At 39.1% G+C, this 18,969-nt stretch overlaps 1 long non-coding RNA gene and 1 other non-coding gene across 2 annotated transcripts; one reads left to right on the plus strand and one right to left on the minus strand.

Annotated features, from left to right (window-relative positions):
• The first annotated feature begins 483 nt into the window (after positions 1-483).
• Positions 484-557, plus strand: trnai-aau (transfer RNA isoleucine (anticodon AAU)). The gene has a single exon. It is a non-coding gene; the product is annotated as a tRNA-Ile (tRNA).
• A 1,852-nt stretch (positions 558-2,409) lies between these two features.
• On the minus strand, positions 2,410-4,090 carry LOC145659330 (uncharacterized). The gene is made up of 3 exons (XR_014125445.1): positions 3,856-4,090; positions 3,064-3,094; positions 2,410-2,796 (listed from the first exon to the last, which is right to left on the minus strand). It is a non-coding gene; the product is annotated as an uncharacterized LOC145659330 (long non-coding RNA).
• Positions 4,091-18,969: the final 14,879 nt, after the last annotated feature.

Here is an 18,969-nt window from a genome sequence, read left to right on the forward strand (position 1 = left end):
TTTTTCATGCAGCAATGAGCCAGATTTCCAAAGAAAGAGGAGGTATGGTTAAAGCTAGAAACAAATGCCCACTCTGTGCTCAGGCAGAAAATCTGATATTTTAAATATGTCCCTAAAAAGTTTATATTCCTTGGCTCACAGAATCAGACATGACATTTTTGTTGTTATGGCAGATTTCATGGTGTAATAGACAGCACTATGTAACTCGCAGCAATAAAGCTCAGTGGACTTTGCAATTGATGATTTCGTCACTGTGTACAACTGCACTGAATTGCTCTTTAACAAAAGCTTCTGCACATTTGCTTTTGAAGTTTAATTCAAAAGTTGGCTGCAGAATAACCATTTGTCAGAGGGAACAATATGTGTCAACTTTCACCTATGCTCGGTCGAAAAGTGGCCGTAATCTTGTTGACACCAAGTCTACAATTTCATAGAAAGGTTCCCTTCACTACTGCACCGAGAACTGGGAAATAAACTGAGACAGGCCAATTAGCTCAGTTGGTCAGAGCGTGGTGCTAATAACGCCAAGGTCATGGGTTCGATCCCCATATGGGCCATGTGAGTTTTGGCTGATGAATGACCCCTTGTCAACAAACCACCTGTTGCAAAAAGGGCACCTGTTTGAACTTGTGTTGCTTATAACATTGCTTGTAAACCACAATCTGCTAAGACATGTTCCAAGTACAGGAAAGTGAGAGTATGTTCTTTATTACACAACCTTACCCATGGATTTGTGCTTGTTTACAAATTTTGGACATTGCGGAGAAAAGTATGAAATCAGAGGGACTCTGGCATTAGTGTAAGGCTCTCGATCGCTGTGTGAATTGGTCAAGGAAGCCATTCCAGAGGCATGCAGATGACCTGCATCCTCCCCATCAAATTATAGCAAGTTAGGTGTCTGGCAGTGCCAGGGAGTTCAAATCCTTTAGTCTGAAATGTGTTGGGATATGATTATGCCTGCCACTGAGATACCACAAATTAAGCACTCCAGATTCCAAGACATAGAGTTGTACAGTGTGAGCCATACATTAATTTGAAAACTTCAAAAGTCATGTAATGTGTGCATGGCCACTGAGATACCACAAATTAAGCACTCCAGATTCCAAGACATAGAGTTGTGCAGTGTGAGCCATACATCAATTTGAAAACTTCAAAAGTCACGTAATGTGTGCATGGCATAAGCATATCAGCAGCAGGTCCCAAAAACATTTGCTATCAGAAATGATTTCATCATAAAAAAAAAACTACAAATTCTAGACTTGAGAATGTGAGCATCAATCACACTAACACTCAAATACTAAAAGAGCACTCTACCACTTGAGCTAGTTCTCCTAGAGTGGGACTTGTTTGCAGATCGGACAAAAGCTGAAGACACAGTGGAATGGCAATTCTCTAGGAGATCATACCAAATCCTGCATCCACCCTAAATATTTCATCTAGCTGTGAAGTCAAAAAAGCTTATCCCTGAAATGACAGGAATAGTTCTTGCAGATTCTGATATGCTATGCAAACAGTATAAAATGTGAGCTATGTTAGATCTGGCAGCCATTGGCTCTAACTGTCTCTTTTTAATGAGTTAAGCAATGCTTACAGAATTACTTTCTATGGCTTCAAATACTTCCAAGAATTAAACCTTGTAGAGCTCTGTAGCTAGACAAATTGTCTCTGTAGGTTTGACATGTTCATTTGACAAACTAGCTAAAATAGCATCTTTTGGTTTGATTAAATTGCCCCTTAGACCCAGACAAAAAATTGCTCAAAATATTTCTGCTTTTTCATGCAGCAATGAGCCAGATTTCCAAAGAAAGAGGAGGTATGGTTAAAGCTAGAAACAAATGCCCACTCTGTGCTCAGGCAGAAAATCTGATATTTTAAATATGTCCCTAAAAGGTTTATATTCCTTGGCTCACAGAATCAGACATAATAATGCCAATGTCAGGGGTTTGATCTCCATATGGGCCATGTGCTTCTTCCTGGAAGATTTTTTAAACCATTTTCAATAATGGCACCACTTTGAACCAGATACCTTTTTCTCTTCTGACAGCTCCACAGTTGCCTTGTGAAAAGAATACAGTATAGACAGGCAACCACAAACATTACTGTACACATCAGAGGTCAGCGCAGGAATGTCAGTTTGTAAACCCGCCAAATCTGCCCCCACAGGCTCCCTGAGTTCTACTAATCGCTCCAACACCTTGTTTCAACCTCAGTTTCTTTTTTTTAATTTTCCCATATCCTCTTGAGCGAGGTCCAACATCTCCTTTAACAATAAAACAGTAAACGTTACACATGTAGCAATATAAAACAATATGTAAACAATGTGAAAATAATGTTACTAGCTTTGGCAGTTGTGCTGCTTCTAAAATAGCCCACGTTCTACAAATGTCAGATAGCACTGGGGTTATTTCAAGAGCCTTTTTAACAACTTTATTCAGGGTGTGAGCAATGCAGAGCGCATGAGGCAGCTTCAGCTATTTGCCACAGGCAGTCCTATTAGATGTGCCATCAGTAACCAGACATGTGACTTTATTTTATTCCCCATTCTTCCATAAGAGAGGATTTCACACAGGCCAAATTTTCAGCCGTATGCGCCCGCAGGAATTTCACAACACCAAGTAGTGTAGACTTCAGAAATGTGTTGTCATCTATAAAATAGCAGGTCACAGCCAAGAAGGCATCCACATTAAGAGATGTCAACATGTCTTCTGTCAAACTCATTGCAGGAACTTTCTGGACCTCAGCTTTGGCCTTCTCTTTCTCTTGTTGACATTTGGCCTCAACCATGGCCTTTGCAGTCTAAAGGGAAGGAAGAAAATAATTATATATTTTTTTACTACTACTCTCATAATGTATCCATGTCACCACACATACCTTCCTAGTTGGGAGAATATAAGTTGAATCCAATTTTGCTACCAAGTCCCTGAAGCTTTTATCCTCAACTATGCTAAATGGCTGTGTGTCTCTAACTATCATGGGGACCAAAACCTCATCCAGCTCTTCCTTTCTGGTCACTGCTTTGTAAAGATTAGATTATACTTTGTCACCAAAAAATATAGTACTCACCAATGAAATTCACTTTATAATCCAATCCAAACTGCAAATAACATGTAAGGTGCAGAGAATAATGCAATATAAATATTTATGTATATACAGTATATACACATTTTATATACATGTGCATAATAACGTTAACACCTTGTGACAACTGATAAATAAGCCAAATGACACTGGCAAGGGTGACAGTAGGAAAAACTCATTGGAGTTTAACACTAGATATCTGAAATTGTACACATGGCACAATGATTATTCAGTATTCAAATTGAAGTAGACTCTTGGGACTAGACATCCATTTACACCCAGGCTTATTTGTCCATCATTTAGGTTCCATTTGAGCTCATCTAATACAGAAGAAAATGTAAAAAAAACCCAACATAAAACGCCTTTGATTTTTTTGGTGTAACGTGTCTATTGATGCTGGAGATTCAGCTTCACTCATGCTCTACATTTCCTGATTCACCAGGGTCTTGTCTAATAAACTGAACAGTTTTGAGCATATACATGAAATGACTAAGTAGCTACACAATGTTTTCCAGTAAGTGTCCTAGTCTTCCTAGTCAAAAACCTCTCCAAATGCACACAAAGTCATCAATCACTATACATCAAGTTTTCATGTTTCTTTTTGATAAAACATCACAGTAAGTTACTTTAGTAAGTTCCACAACAATATTAGCTTCATAGCATCATTGTTAGCATCATTAGGGGAAAATACTGTAGCTAATACTGTAAATGCTGTGGAAAATATTGTAAATGCTGTAATATTGTAAAGAAGTAGTATACTTTCTCATTTATACTTACAATTTGTAATAGGATTACGAATTTTTCCAGCAGTGAATGGAAACATCCAGTGATTTGCTATGCAAACCTCGAAGCTAGTCCATGCTAGCAGCCATGCTAGTCCATGCTAGCAGCACCCAAACAACTCCACATAAACTTCAGTTAAACTAAGCCTCTTCCTTTCCATGATGTCCAAAAGTATTGGCGATCAAATCATTCTTACAGTTGTACGTCAAACCCATGCGCTAGGCTATCTGCTAACAACACTGAAGCACTGACAGTACACAATGTGCATACCTTTAAGCATTAAAGGGATGACTAAATAAGGTAAGTGAGGGGTCTACGTTTTCATCTAAGCCTCCTCTATTTGATGAAACTGCTGTCAATCAAGCAGCTTGCTCTGGAAACTCTTGGAAACGCCTGGACACATAGGTGTGAATTGCTGTCACTCCAAGACAATGGCGCTGCCATGGCCAATAAAAATCAATATAAAATAGAAACGGGGGGTCTAATGCTCTATTCAGGAACACTTTAATGTCAGTAGTGTGCAGTAGTGTTTCAGTTAACCAAAGGCTTGTGTAGTTTGGGTTTGTTCCGAAGGAACCGAACCGAAAGAAAAACGTCGCTTTTACGCAAAGAAGTGAGCACGCAATTAAAAGAACTTTACCAACACTCTGTATACCATTTAAACATGTCACACAGTTGTTTTGATGGTAATTGAATTTTCTATGACAAAATCTGAACTTAACAAAATCTGATCTTATACCGGAAGAATGTTTTAAAAGGCAACTTAAAAGGGCAGGCACATTTTTGTGGAAATTTTACTCAAAAAACACAATGTCTTCAGCATGCAATTTCTGGCAAACGGATGCATTGCACGGCTGATAATCAGTAAGCAGATACTTGTATTAGTCCTAAGAAATGTTATGTTGATAAATGTACTTTACTTTAAGAATATTCAGTGTTATTAAGTAATTTATTTGAGCATGCCTGTTTGGACCTACCCATGAGCCCGTTAGGGGCGTTGGTGTGTATAGGGGTTAACCAGATGTTCTATACTATTATAATACCCATGGTTCAGAATACATGTAAATACCACACCATCTTCTCCTTCTGCAGAGTTTAACTAAAAAGATACTTTTCATGTCCGACGAATGTCATGTTCAGCGAATACCATGTGTGCGGCTATTGTACCTCGGTGAGTGTGACCTCCCAGCCCCCCACCAAATTTATAGGCTCCAAAAATTTGGTTGTGTAGCACGAAATCTTATTATCGAGGTACATGTCTTTGGAGGCATTGCATGGTAGAGTTACATAGAATCCGTTCTTTTCCATGGTGACCGGATTATAATTTCAATTTGATTTTAGCACCCCCTTTTAATCTTTTACAACGTTAAGAACGTCCTCCGCCGGAATCCAGAAGTAAAACTTATCGGGCCATCCAATCCACTTGATCAAGCAAATCTTTTTTCGGTTCCTAGTTTTTTCAGATAGAATCTTTTCTATTTTAATGGCTTTATCTTTTCCCACTATAATCAGCTCCCACTATGATGCAGCTCCTGTTCATAAAAGGTCCTATGTATATTTTCCCCATTGAAATCCCATAATTTGTATATGGGAGGGTGTCTCCTTAGACATTCAGAAATGCTAAAATATTCATCCATAAAGTTCTGCCCGTACCCTTTATCAAATTGTCACCGTCTCACCGACTCTAAACTTCAATCTTAGTTTTTCCACCTTTTTCCATTGAAACAACCCATACAAGGTTTTAAACACCTTGAAGGAATTTCCTTCATTCACTTCAATGGGTTTCATTTTAATGCTGCTGTGATAGCTGTTGTTATAAGCATGAACAAAGTTCTGTACCACATCGATGTATTTTCTCGTATTGATAGCTGTGAAGTATCTCCACATTCTGGTTTTCAATGTCCTGTTGAACTGTTCACACACTGATGCTTTTTGTCCTGTTCCAGTAGCAAAGTGATTGATGTTATGTATTTTCATGAATGTTTTGAAACTTATTTAAAAATTCTTTCCCTTCATCAGTCTGAAGTTTTTTAGGAACTCTGCCTTCTTTTAGAATCAAAACAAAGGCCTCGGCACTGGTCTTGTTTTTCATCATGCGTATCCAAGCATACTTGGAAAGTATATCTATACACGTTAGCATAAATTTCATGTTCCAGTTATGTTCCGCTATGCTGGTCATGTCCAACAAATCGGCCTGCCATTGTTCATCTATGTTTTTTACAATGACTTTGTTTCTTTTCAATTTCACAGAGAATGGTTTATGTAGTGTGTAAGCATCAACCCTTTTACCGATTTCATCCACCACGGACCTTTGCAGACTCTCGACTCCTCCATAGGATCCGGGGTTTGAGGGAGTATAGTAAATATTTTTCAGCAGATGATCAGTCATGGTGAAATGATTGAAACACAATGAGGAGAGTGCTAGAATGGATTATGGTTTTATTAGCATCTTTTCAGCAAAAGATTATATACATAAAAAATTATATACATATAATTACATACAGATCCTATCGGTAACGTTTACTGTTCTGACTCTATTTTCAAGGGTATTACAGAACAATGTGATCAACTCCATCCTCAGCACTCTTTTTTTCTCAGGTGAAGGATCAGTGCAGGTGTCGAAGAGGTTTCCCATATGACCTGATCACCAGGGTTCAGGTTTTCCTGCAGATTCCAGTAGTCCACGACGTCTTCGTGTACCTGCTCCCTACACACGCTATACTTTTTGAGAGCGGATTTGATGTTCTGTTCCTCCTGCAGGTCGGTTACCACTACCCCAGCGATAGCCTGAATCTTGCTAGAGGATGGAGGTATCTGAATGCCACACAGCTTCAAAGCTCTTGACAGTGTGTGCATGAACCATGGCTTGAACAGTTTTTTTTATCAGCTTAGGTGCGTTGAGGCTGAAATAGGATTCATCTGGATCGTAAAGGCATGTGTGTTGACACTGACTAGGATGGTCAATAGCACAACCGTAACAGTTTTCTCTGTCTTCATCAATAATTCTATACATCTGATTCCCGATCACAGCTCGAATGACCGCGATCACCGGTGCGTTGATGCACCCATCGGTTTTGTTGTTATTCGTGTTTTCACAAAAGCTTGTTTCAGAGGGTCCGCTCTTATTATCATTCACACCTGTAAGAGCAGAGGAATGGGGCAGAGTCTCACACGTGGGGAATCCGGGCAGTGAACCTAGAGCACACACCCCAAACAGGACACCACCCCCCATGTCAGACAGAGTACTCCCAAATTTGCGATCTTTAGCACGCTTTAACACAGAAGCAGGAAATACTGCATGTTCAACGACAATAAGACTGTCATCAATAGGGCCTGAAACTACTTCAGGTAAGGGGAATACAATTCCACCGGCAATGTCATTTCCTAATATAAAGGACACCCCAATCATGGGCAAAGCTGACCTAACAGGTACTTTAACCATACCTGTGACTCCATCAGTTCTAACATAAATGTTATACAGTGGGAGCCGGAGTACTCCTAATTTAACGCCTTGCACTAACATGGTCACTACCACAATATGACTGAGTTGAAAAAGGCAACACATTATCCAACATAAAAGACACAGCAGCATGTAAACCTGTGATGGACTGTTTGTCTTCATCTGCCTTGAAAAGAGAAACATATCCCTCAAAAAGAAATGGCTGAAACACAGCATCTGGGGGACGAAGCGAAGACTTCTGTGGATACAGTGCTTACAGCACTTACCGTTTTTTTTGTGAGCGGGCATTCTTGCGCTTAAGCGCAGGACAATTACCTATAATGTGTCTACGCTCATGGCAATAGAAGCACTCTCTGTTTCCACAGAAACAGCCGAAACAGGGCTAGCAGATTTCAGGGAGCTCACAGAAGTCAGCACAAATTCATCAGCAAGTGTAGAAGCAAAGGATAGGTTACACACTTCTTGTTCATTTAAATACTTTAATATGTTCTCAAAAAGACAGTTCTTGATTTCTTCAACCAGTATGAGCTCTTTAAATTGATCAATTGTGGTAATGTTACATGCAGTACACTACTTGTCTAATAAAACTTTTCCTTGGCAAATTCCACAAATGTCTGGCAGGGGTTTTTCTTTAAGCGTCTGAAATTTTGTGTGTATGCTTCCGGCACTAGTTCATATGCTCGGAGAACAGTTATTTTTACACTTTCGTAATCTAGGCTCTGCTCAAGCGTTAGGGAGGAACACACATGTTGGGACTTACCAACTAGCTTACACTGCAGTAAGAGAGACAATACTTCCTTGGACCAATCCAGTGTCAATGCTATGTGCTCAAACACTGGGAAATATGCATCAACTTCATGTTCCCTAAAACTAGGGACCAAGGCAATCTGTCAACTGATATCAAAACGTCCAGTGACAGAGTCGGAAGGAGCTGGGGTGACAGCAACCCGAGGGAAACTGGGCTTAGGCACTGGTGTACCCGAAGATACAGGGCTTACTAGTGCTGGATAGACAGCTTTCTGAGGAAGAGGTATATGTTTTTGCAAGCCCATACTCAAGCTTTTAAGTGTCACCTCCCTTTCCGCCTCTACCTGTAGAGCCCGAAGACATAGCAGCTCAGCCTCTCTTTCCTGTTTTTTATTTTTTATTTTTTTTATTTCCAGATTCTATATACCACATAATTCCTACAGGATCTATAAAATATAATATATATAGTACTATACATATATTAGTATCACTTTTATTGGAGCCTAAAGGCTAACATTCATTATTAGTTATGTTAGTATTATTGCATTTTCATAGTACTTACTCTTGATGGACCTGTTATGCTCCTCCTCCTCCTGCTGTTTCTGCAGGAGCTCTGTCTCCTCCTGCTGCTTGTGTTTTAGCATCTCCTGAAGAACCTGCAGCTCCTTCTGCTTCTGCCACCTGAACTCCTTCAGCTACTCCAACAAACTGTTCTCCAACTCCTCCTTCTCACACCGCAAACACTCCAATCGGGCCACAGGCCCCACTATTGACACAGAACCACACACACACACACACACACACACACACACACACAGACAAACAGAAAGACAGACAGACATATGAAATTAGAAAGCCATATAGTGTAGAAATAGATTGATGTTATTCAGGGACCTCATTTATAAAACTTTGTGGATTCCTAAGTGAAAGTGTGTGTATTCTGCACAAATAACAGGAAATGGCATATACCCCCCAAAAAATTAGATTTCTAAAGCCTCGACTATGAATTATTGGGAGATAGAGGTGACAATGCAGCGCTAAAGACAAAAAAGGAATTTTAACCACAGGTATGAGTGGTAGCAGCAGCAACCGCAGGTGTGAGTGGCATTATATTTACATTTACCCTCCACATCCTTTGTGTCTGTGTATTCGTCCTCGATGCGTCCAGCACACCATCTCCAGAAGCGCCTCATTTTTCCTCTGTCCTCTTCAGTGTCTTTCCACAGACTGATCTGTAAAGGTGTTGATGGGATTCCCCTCACGTGTGACATTGGGCCACAGGACATATGGGGTTCTAAAGTTCCAAGAGTGTAGATGAGTTGTTTTTCTTTGAATTTCCTAATTTCATTGCTGCCATAGCAACAACTGGCAATGCAAACAGATGTGTCATTAATGCAGTGACTCTACCTCAACCTGGATTGATTAACCATGTACGGCTCACCGGAGACTGTGATACATATAACATCCCAAAGTGTACTTAATTCTGAGCAAAATCTAACTAGCCTCATTACTGCTGAACTATGAGGGGCCATTTAGGGAGAAATCAGGGAAACACTACTTGTACATACATATGAAACATTTTCACATAAATAGCCTACTACTTACATTTGTGTATAATAATTTAAACGTGCATATATACGCACTTGCCCACTCAATCTCTGGTGCATAAACATAGAGTTGCACTATGCTTATGTTGGTATGGGGGTGTCTGTGTGTATATAACAATTTTCAGTGCGCCTGGAAGTCATTTCATTGTAATTTCAAGGCAGATATTTCACATGTGTACAGTGCGTATAATAGACAGAGGAAGACTGTTGAACTATTAATATTAGGACAGTTATTGACATTTGTGTAATAAGTAGTGCTTGTCTTAATGACAAATGTAACTGTTTTCCCATATAGAATTGTGTGCTTTATATTGTTTGGAAGAACTTTTTCGTCTCATTTAGAAATATGTGGACTAAGTGCTCAGATTGTCTTATTTATTATGCTCAGTCTCACCATTTTTGGCAGATTTCGCCACGTTATTACGAACGTGGATACGTTATCTTCTAATTATAAGCAGTGTGAGCTGTGAAGCTAAGCGAAGCACATGTGCAGAATTTCTAACAATAGCCTGTTTTGTATAGCCTGGCTAACTGACCAATCAGTGAAATTAAATGTGGTTGCTGAGCTTGTTGCAGCTGGGTCAATTTAATTTGATTTCATTGTGTTTCATTTTAAACTCAGCTGCGTGCCATGAGACACAAGTTAATCTGAGCATTTTTTGTTTTAACGCCGACTTAACCTAGCCATGTTTTAAAGTTATCTTGAAATAATTGAGGTTCATCGCTAGAGGGCGCTGTTCATTTTTTTTCTTTTCTTTTTTTTGTATTATTGATCAGGAAAAAACTAAAATAGATGAGGTGGACGTTTTCTATGTATCATACGGAATTTGAGTATATGAGTGAATGTTACTATGTAAATGTAATAGAATTTGTGGATAAGATTATTATGAGATTATTTATAATCAAACGACTACACTATACAACCAAATCTTCCTTTTATTTACATATACAGATATTTATATTTTATTTACAGGGCAGCTCCTCATTGGTTCGGCTCAGAAGCTTCTTTCGATGTCCTCTTTGTCCAGGTACTCCTGCAGAATTTGTAGATAAGATTATTATGAGATTATTTATAATCAAACGACTACACTATACAACCACATCTTCCTTTTATTTACATATTATACAGATATTTATATTTTATTTACAGGGCAGCTCCTCATTGGTTTGGCTCAGAAGCTTCTTTCGATGTCCTCTTTGTCCAGGTACTCCTGCAGAATTTGTAGATAAGATTATTATGAGATTATTTATAATCAAACGACTACACTATACAACCACATCTTCCTTTTATTTACATATTATACAGATATTTATATTTTCTTTACAGGGCAGCTCCTCATTGGTTCGGCTCAGAAGCTTCTTTTCGATGTCCTCTTTGTCCAGGTACTTCTGCAGGTTAGGCATCTCCTCTGCCAACCGCCTGAGGGTAGAAGAGACGTGGTGTGAAGCGTAGCCTGCTGTTAAAGGCTACAGATATAGTACATCTGTGAGGCTAACAGCGCTTATTATATGAAGCCTTATAGAGGTCATATGGAATTATCTCATTCGATCAACCCTAATGTAACCCTTACAAACTTTCATGAACTCATTTGAATAACACTTCCATAGCCCTTAAGAACTTTCTTAAAATGTTTTAGGATGTTCTGAACAGATTATCTCTTAAAGGTTAAATCCCTTGCAGGTCTTAGTCCTGCTCATCCCACATGCTGATGTGTGAGTAAAACAGTGCATAGGTGTAGAGACCTGGACTTGGCGAGATGCAGGCCTATCCTCGCATTTTGGTGCTATTCTGTTACTAGAGGACCTGAACACGCTTCTCCAACAGCACGTTCTTCTGGGCCTGATGACAACGCACACACACATGCACACGCACACACACGGGCACACATACAGACATACAGATACTGTTTAATTTCTTCACATCTGTAGATACACTAGCATAAGTTGATATATATGTTTATGAGTTTGATTATGAGCTGATTTCAACTTGACACGTAAAGAGTATATAGTATACATAGAGAGCGCATTGTTTTACCAGATTGAGTGCTACAGATTCTTGTGATGAAAGGTGTCAAACCCAGCCATATGAAGAAAACAAGTACTAGGTTAGTCCCTTAAAGGTTTAAAGGAGTCTCCCTTAAAGGTCTTAGTCCTGCTAACACCACATGCTGATGTGTGAGTGAAACAGTGCAGAGGTGTAGAGACCTGGACTTGGCGACATGCAGGTCTTTCCTGGCAATTAGTGCTGCATTCTGCTGCAGGAGAACCAGACCATGCTTCTCCACACACACACACACACAGGGGCACACATACAGGTGCGCACATATACACAGATACACATTCTGTTTAATTTCTTCACATCTGCAGACTAGAGTAAGCTGAGGATATAGTGTTAAATCAGGTACTACATAAACAGTATATAGTATATATACAGAGGATATTGTGTTAAACCAGGTACTACATACAGAGTATATAGTATATAAACAGAGTATATAGTTTTACCAGATGATCGTGCTGATCTTTGATCTCCTGGTTCTTTATCTCCAGAGCCACTTTCAGACTCATAATGTCCTCCTCTATGGGCTGGTATAACACACACACACACACACACACACACACACACACACACACACACACACACACACACACACACACACACACACACACACACGCACACACACGTGCACACGCGCACACACGAATCATCAATAGAGCCAGTACAATGGAAAGGTGGGAATGTGTACTGAATGTGTACTGCTGCTATAAGTGAAAGGTGGAGGTACTGGTGGATGTGTACTGACACTATAAGGGATCTCTACCTGCAGTGACAGGCTGAGCTTCTCAAGTTCTTCCTCCAGAGATTTCTTCTCCTGTTCACAGGCCATTTTCATATCTGCCAGAGCAAGTATCATTACTGCTGGATATATATATATATATATATATATATATATATATATATATAGAACACAGATTCTATATACCACATAATTCCTACAGGATCTATAAAATATAATATATATAGTACTATACATATATTAGTATCACTTTTATTTGAGCCTAAAGGCTAACATTCATTATTAGTTATGTTAGTATTATTGCATTTTCATAGTACTTACTCTTGATGGACCTGTTATGCTCCTCCTCCTCCTGCTGTTTCTGCAGGAGCTCTGTCTCCTCCTGCTGCTTGTGTTTTAGCATCTCCTGAAGAACCTGCAGCTCCTTCTGCTTCTGCCACCTGAACTCCTTCAGCTGCTCCAACAAACTGTTCTCCAACTCCTCCTTCTCACACCGCAAACACTCCAATCGGGCCACAGGCCCCACTATTGACACAGAACCACACACACACACACACACACACACACACACACACACACACACACACACACACACACACAGAGAGACAAACAGAAAGACAGACAGACATATGAAATTAGAAAGCCATATAGTGTAGAAATAGATTGATGTTATTCAGGGACCTCATTTATAAAACTTTGTGGATTCCTAAGTGAAAGTGTGTGTATTCTGCACAAATAACAGGAAATGGCATATACCCCCCAAAAAATTAGATTTCTAAAGCCTCGACTATGAATTATTGGGAGATAGAGGCGACAATGCAGCGCTAAAGACAAAAAAGGAATTTTAACCACAGGTATGAGTGGTAGCAGCAGCAACCGCAGGTGTGAGTGGCATTATATTTACATTTACCCTCCACATCCTTTGTGTCTGTGTATTCGTCCTCGATGCGTCCAGCACACCATCTCCAGAAACGCCTCATTTTTCCTCTGTCCTCTTCAGTGTCTTTCCACAGACTGATCTGTAAAGGTGTTGATGGGATTCCCCTCACGTGTGACATTGGGCCACAGGACATATGGGGTTCTAAAGTTCCAAGAGTGTAGATGAGTTGTTTTTCTTTGAATTTCCTAATTTCATTGCTGCCATAGCAACAACTGGCAATGCAAACAGATGTGTCATTAATGCAGTGACTCTACCTCAACCTGGATTGATTAACCATGTACGGCTCACCGGAGACTGTGATACATATAACATCCCAAAGTGTACTTAATTCTGAGCAAAATCTAACTAGCCTCATTACTGCTGAACTATGAGGGGCCATTTAGGGAGAAATCAGGGAAACACTACTTGTACATACATATGAAACATTTTCACATAAATAGCCTACTACTTACATTTGTGTATAATAATTTAAACGTGCATATATACGCACTTGCCCACTCAATCTCTGGTGCATAAACATAGAGTTGCACTATGCTTATGTTGGTATGGGGGTGTCTGTGTGTATATAACAATTTTCAGTGCGCCTGGAAGTCATTTCATTGTAATTTCAAGGCAGATATTTCACATGTGTACAGTGCGTATAATAGACAGAGGAAGACTGTTGAACTATTAATATTAGGACAGTTATTGACATTTGTGTAATAAGTAGTGCTTGTCTTAATGACAAATGTAACTGTTTTCCCATATAGAATTGTGTGCTTTATATTGTTTGGAAGAACTTTTTCGTCTCATTTAGAAATATGTGGACTAAGTGCTCAGATTGTCTTATTTATTATGCTCAGTCTCACCATTTTTGGCAGATTTCGCCACGTTATTACGAACGTGGATACGTTATCTTCTAATTATAAGCAGTGTGAGCTGTGAAGCTAAGCGAAGCACATGTGCAGAATTTCTAACAATAGCCTGTTTTGTATAGCCTGGCTAACTGACCAATCAGTGAAATTAAATGTGGTTGCTGAGCTTGTTGCAGCTGGGTCAATTTAATTTGATTTCATTGTGTTTCATTTTAAACTCAGCTGCGTGCCATGAGACACAAGTTAATCTGAGCATTTTTTGTTTTAACGCCGACTTAACCTAGCCATGTTTTAAAGTTATCTTGAAATAATTGAGGTTCATCGCTAGAGGGCGCTGTTCATTTTTTTTCTTTTCTTTTTTTTGTATTATTGATCAGGAAAAAACTAAAATAGATGAGGTGGACGTTTTCTATGTATCATATGGAATTTGAGTATATGAGTGAATGTTACTATGTAAATGTAATAGAATTTGTGGATAAGATTATTATGAGATTATTTATAATCAAACGACTACACTATACAACCAAATCTTCCTTTTATTTACATATACAGATATTTATATTTTATTTACAGGGCAGCTCCTCATTGGTTCGGCTCAGAAGCTTCTTTCAATGTCCTCTTTGTCCAGGTACTCCTGCAGAATTTGTAGATAAGATTATTATGAGATTATTTATAATCAAACGACTACACTATACAACCACATCTTCCTTTTATTTACATATTATACAGATATTTATATTTTATTTACAGGGCAGCTCCTCATTGGTTTGGCTCAGAAGCTTCTTTCGATGTCCTCTTTGTCCAGGTACTCCTGCAGAATTTGTAGATAAGATTATTATGAGATTATTTATAATCAAACGACTACACTATACAACCACATCTTCCTTTTATTTACATATTATACAGATATTTATATTTTCTTTACAGGGCAGCTCCTCATTGGTTCGGCTCAGAAGCTTCTTTTCGATGTCCTCTTTGTCCAGGTACTTCTGCAGGTTAGGCATCTCCTCTGCCAACCGCCTGAGGGTAGAAGAGACGTGGTGTGAAGCGTAGCCTGCTGTTAAAGGCTACAGATATAGTACATCTGTGAGGCTAACAGCGCTTATTATATGAAGCTTTATAGAGGTCATATGGAATTATCTCATTCGATCAACCCTAATGTAACCCTTACAAACTTTCATGAACTCATTTGAATAACACTTCCATAGCCCTTAAGAACTTTCTTAAAATGTTTTAGGATGTTCTGAACAGATTATCTCTTAAAGGTTAAATCCCTTGCAGGTCTTAGTCCTGCTCATCCCACATGCTGATGTGTGAGTAAAACAGTGCATAGGTGTAGAGACCTGGACTTGGCGAGATGCAGGCCTATCCTCGCATTTTGGTGCTATTCTGTTACTAGAGGACCTGAACACGCTTCTCCAACAGCACGTTCTTCTGGGCCTGATGACAACGCACACACACATGCACACGCACACACACGGGCACACATACAGACATACAGATACTGTTTAATTTCTTCACATCTGTAGATACACTAGCATAAGTTGATATATATGTTTATGAGTTTGATTATGAGCTGATTTCAACTTGACACGTAAAGAGTATATAGTATACATAGAGAGCGCATTGTTTTACCAGATTGAGTGCTACAGATTCTTGTGATGAAAGGTGTCAAACCCAGCCATATGAAGAAAACAAGTACTAGGTTAGTCCCTTAAAGGTTTAAAGGAGTCTCCCTTAAAGGTCTTAGTCCTGCTAACACCACATGCTGATGTGTGAGTGAAACAGTGCAGAGGTGTAGAGACCTGGACTTGGCGACATGCAGGTCTTTCCTGGCAATTAGTGCTGCATTCTGCTGCAGGAGAACCAGAACATGCTTCTCCACACACACACACACAGGGGCACACATACAGGTGCGCACATATACACAGATACACATTCTGTTTAATTTCTTCACATCTGCAGACTAGAGTAAGCTGAGGATATAGTGTTAAATCAGGTACTACATAAACAGTATATAGTATATATACAGAGGATATTGTGTTAAACCAGGTACTACATACAGAGTATATAGTATATAAACAGAGTATATAGTTTTACCAGATGATCGTGCTGATCTTTGATCTCCTGGTTCTTTATCTCCAGAGCCACTTTCAGACTCATAATGTCCTCCTCTATGGGCTGGTATAACACACACACACACACACACACACACACACACACACGCGCGCACACGCACACACACGCACACACACACACACACACGAATCATCACTACAGCCAGTACAATGGAAAGGTGGGAATGTGTACTAAATGTGTACTGCTGCTATAAGTGAAAGGTGGAGGTACTGGTGGATGTGTACTGACACTATAAGGGATCTCTACCTGCAGTGACAGTCTGAGCTTCTCAAGTTCTTCCTCCAGAGATTTCTTCTCCTGTTCACAGGCCATTTTCATATCTGCCAGAGCAAGTATCATTACTGCTGGATATATATATATATATATATATATATATATATATATATATATATATATATATATATATATATATATATATATATATAGAACACAGATTCTATATACCACATAATTCCTACAGGATCTATAAAATATAATATATATAGTACTATACATATATTAGTATCACTTTTATTGGAGCCTAAAGGCTAACATTCATTATTAGTTATGTTAGTATTATTGCATTTTCATAGTACTTACTCTTGATGGACCTGTTATGCTCCTCCTCCTCCTGCTGTTTCTGCAGGAGCTCTGTCTCCTCCTGCTGCTTGTGTTTTAGCATCTCCTGAAGAACCTGCAGCTCCTTCTGCTTCTGCCACCTGAACTCCTTCAGCTGCTCCAACAAACTGTTCTCCAACTCCTCCTTCTCACACCGCAAACACTCCAATCGGGCCACAGGCCCCACTATTGACACAGAAACACACACACACACACACACACACACACACACACACAGACAAACAGAAAGACAGACAGACATATGAAATTAGAAAGCCATATAGTGTAGAAATAGATTGATGTTATTCAGGGACCTCATTTATAAAACTTTGTGGATTCCTAAGTGAAAGTGTGTGTATTCTGCACAAATAACAGGAAATGGCATATACCCCCCAAAAAATTAGATTTCTAAAGCCTCGACTATGAATTATTGGGAGATAGAGGTGACAATGCAGCGCTAAAGACAAAAAAGGAATTTTAACCACAGGTATGAGTGGTAGCAGCAGCAACCGCAGGTGTGAGTGGCATTATATTTACATTTACCCTCCACATCCTTTGTGTCTGTGTATTCGTCCTCGATGCGTCCAGCACACCATCTCCAGAAGCGCCTCATTTTTCCTCTGTCCTCTTCAGTGTCTTTCCACAGACTGATCTGTAAAGGTGTTGATGGGATTCCCCTCACGTGTGACATTGGGCCACAGGACATATGGGGTTCTAAAGTTCCAAGAGTGTAGATGAGTTGTTTTTCTTTGAATTTCCTAATTTCATTGCTGCCATAGCAACAACTGGCAATGCAAACAGATGTGTCATTAATGCAGTGACTCTACCTCAACCTGGATTGATTAACCATGTACGGCTCACCGGAGACTGTGATACATATAACATCCCAAAGTGTACTTAATTCTGAGCAAAATCTAACTAGCCTCATTACTGCTGAACTATGAGGGGCCATTTAGGGAGAAATCAGGGAAACACTACTTGTACATACATATGAAACATTTTCACATAAATAGCCTACTACTTACATTTGTGTATAATAATTTAAACGTGCATATATACGCACTTGCCCACTCAATCTCTGGTGCATAAACATAGAGTTGCACTATGCTTATGTTGGTATGGGGGTGTCTGTGTGTATATAACAATTTTCAGTGCGCCTGGAAGTCATTTCATTGTAATTTCAAGGCAGATATTTCACATGTGTACAGTGCGTATAATAGACAGAGGAAGACTTTTGAACTATTAATATTAGGACAGTTATTGACATTTGTGTAATAAGTAGTGCTTGTCTTAATGACAAATGTAACTGTTTTCCCATATAGAATTGTGTGCTTTATATTGTTTGGAAGAACTTTTTCGTCTCATTTAGAAATATGTGGACTAAGTGCTCAGATTGTCTTATTTATTATGCTCAGTCTCACCATTTTTGGCAGATTTCACCACGTTATTACGAACGTGGATACGTTATCTTCTAATTATAAGCAGTGTGAGCTGTGAAGCTAAGCGAAGCACATGTGCAGAATTTCTAACAATAGCCTGTTTTGTATAGCCTGGCTAACTGACCAATCAGTGAAATTAAATGTGGTTGCTGAGCTTGTTGCAGCTGGGTCAATTTAATTTGATTTCATTGTGTTTCATTTTAAACTCAGCTGCGTGCCATGAGACACAAGTTAATCTGAGCATTTTTTGTTTTAACGCCGACTTAACCTAGCCATGTTTTAAAGTTATCTTGAAATAATTGAGGTTCATCGCTAGAGGGCGCTGTTCATTTTTTTTCTTTTCTTTTTTTTGTATTATTGATCAGGAAAAAACTAAAATAGATGAGGTGGACGTTTTCTATGTATCATATGGAATTTGAGTATATGAGTGAATGTTACTATGTAAATGTAATAGAATTTGTGGATAAGATTATTATGAGATTATTTATAATCAAACGACTACACTATACAACCAAATCTTCCTTTTATTT

This window comes from Electrophorus electricus, chromosome 10, assembly GCF_041902795.1.
Source record: "Electrophorus electricus isolate QZ-2024a chromosome 10, ASM4190279v1, whole genome shotgun sequence".
NCBI classification, from domain to species: domain Eukaryota; kingdom Metazoa; phylum Chordata; class Actinopteri; order Gymnotiformes; family Gymnotidae; genus Electrophorus; species Electrophorus electricus.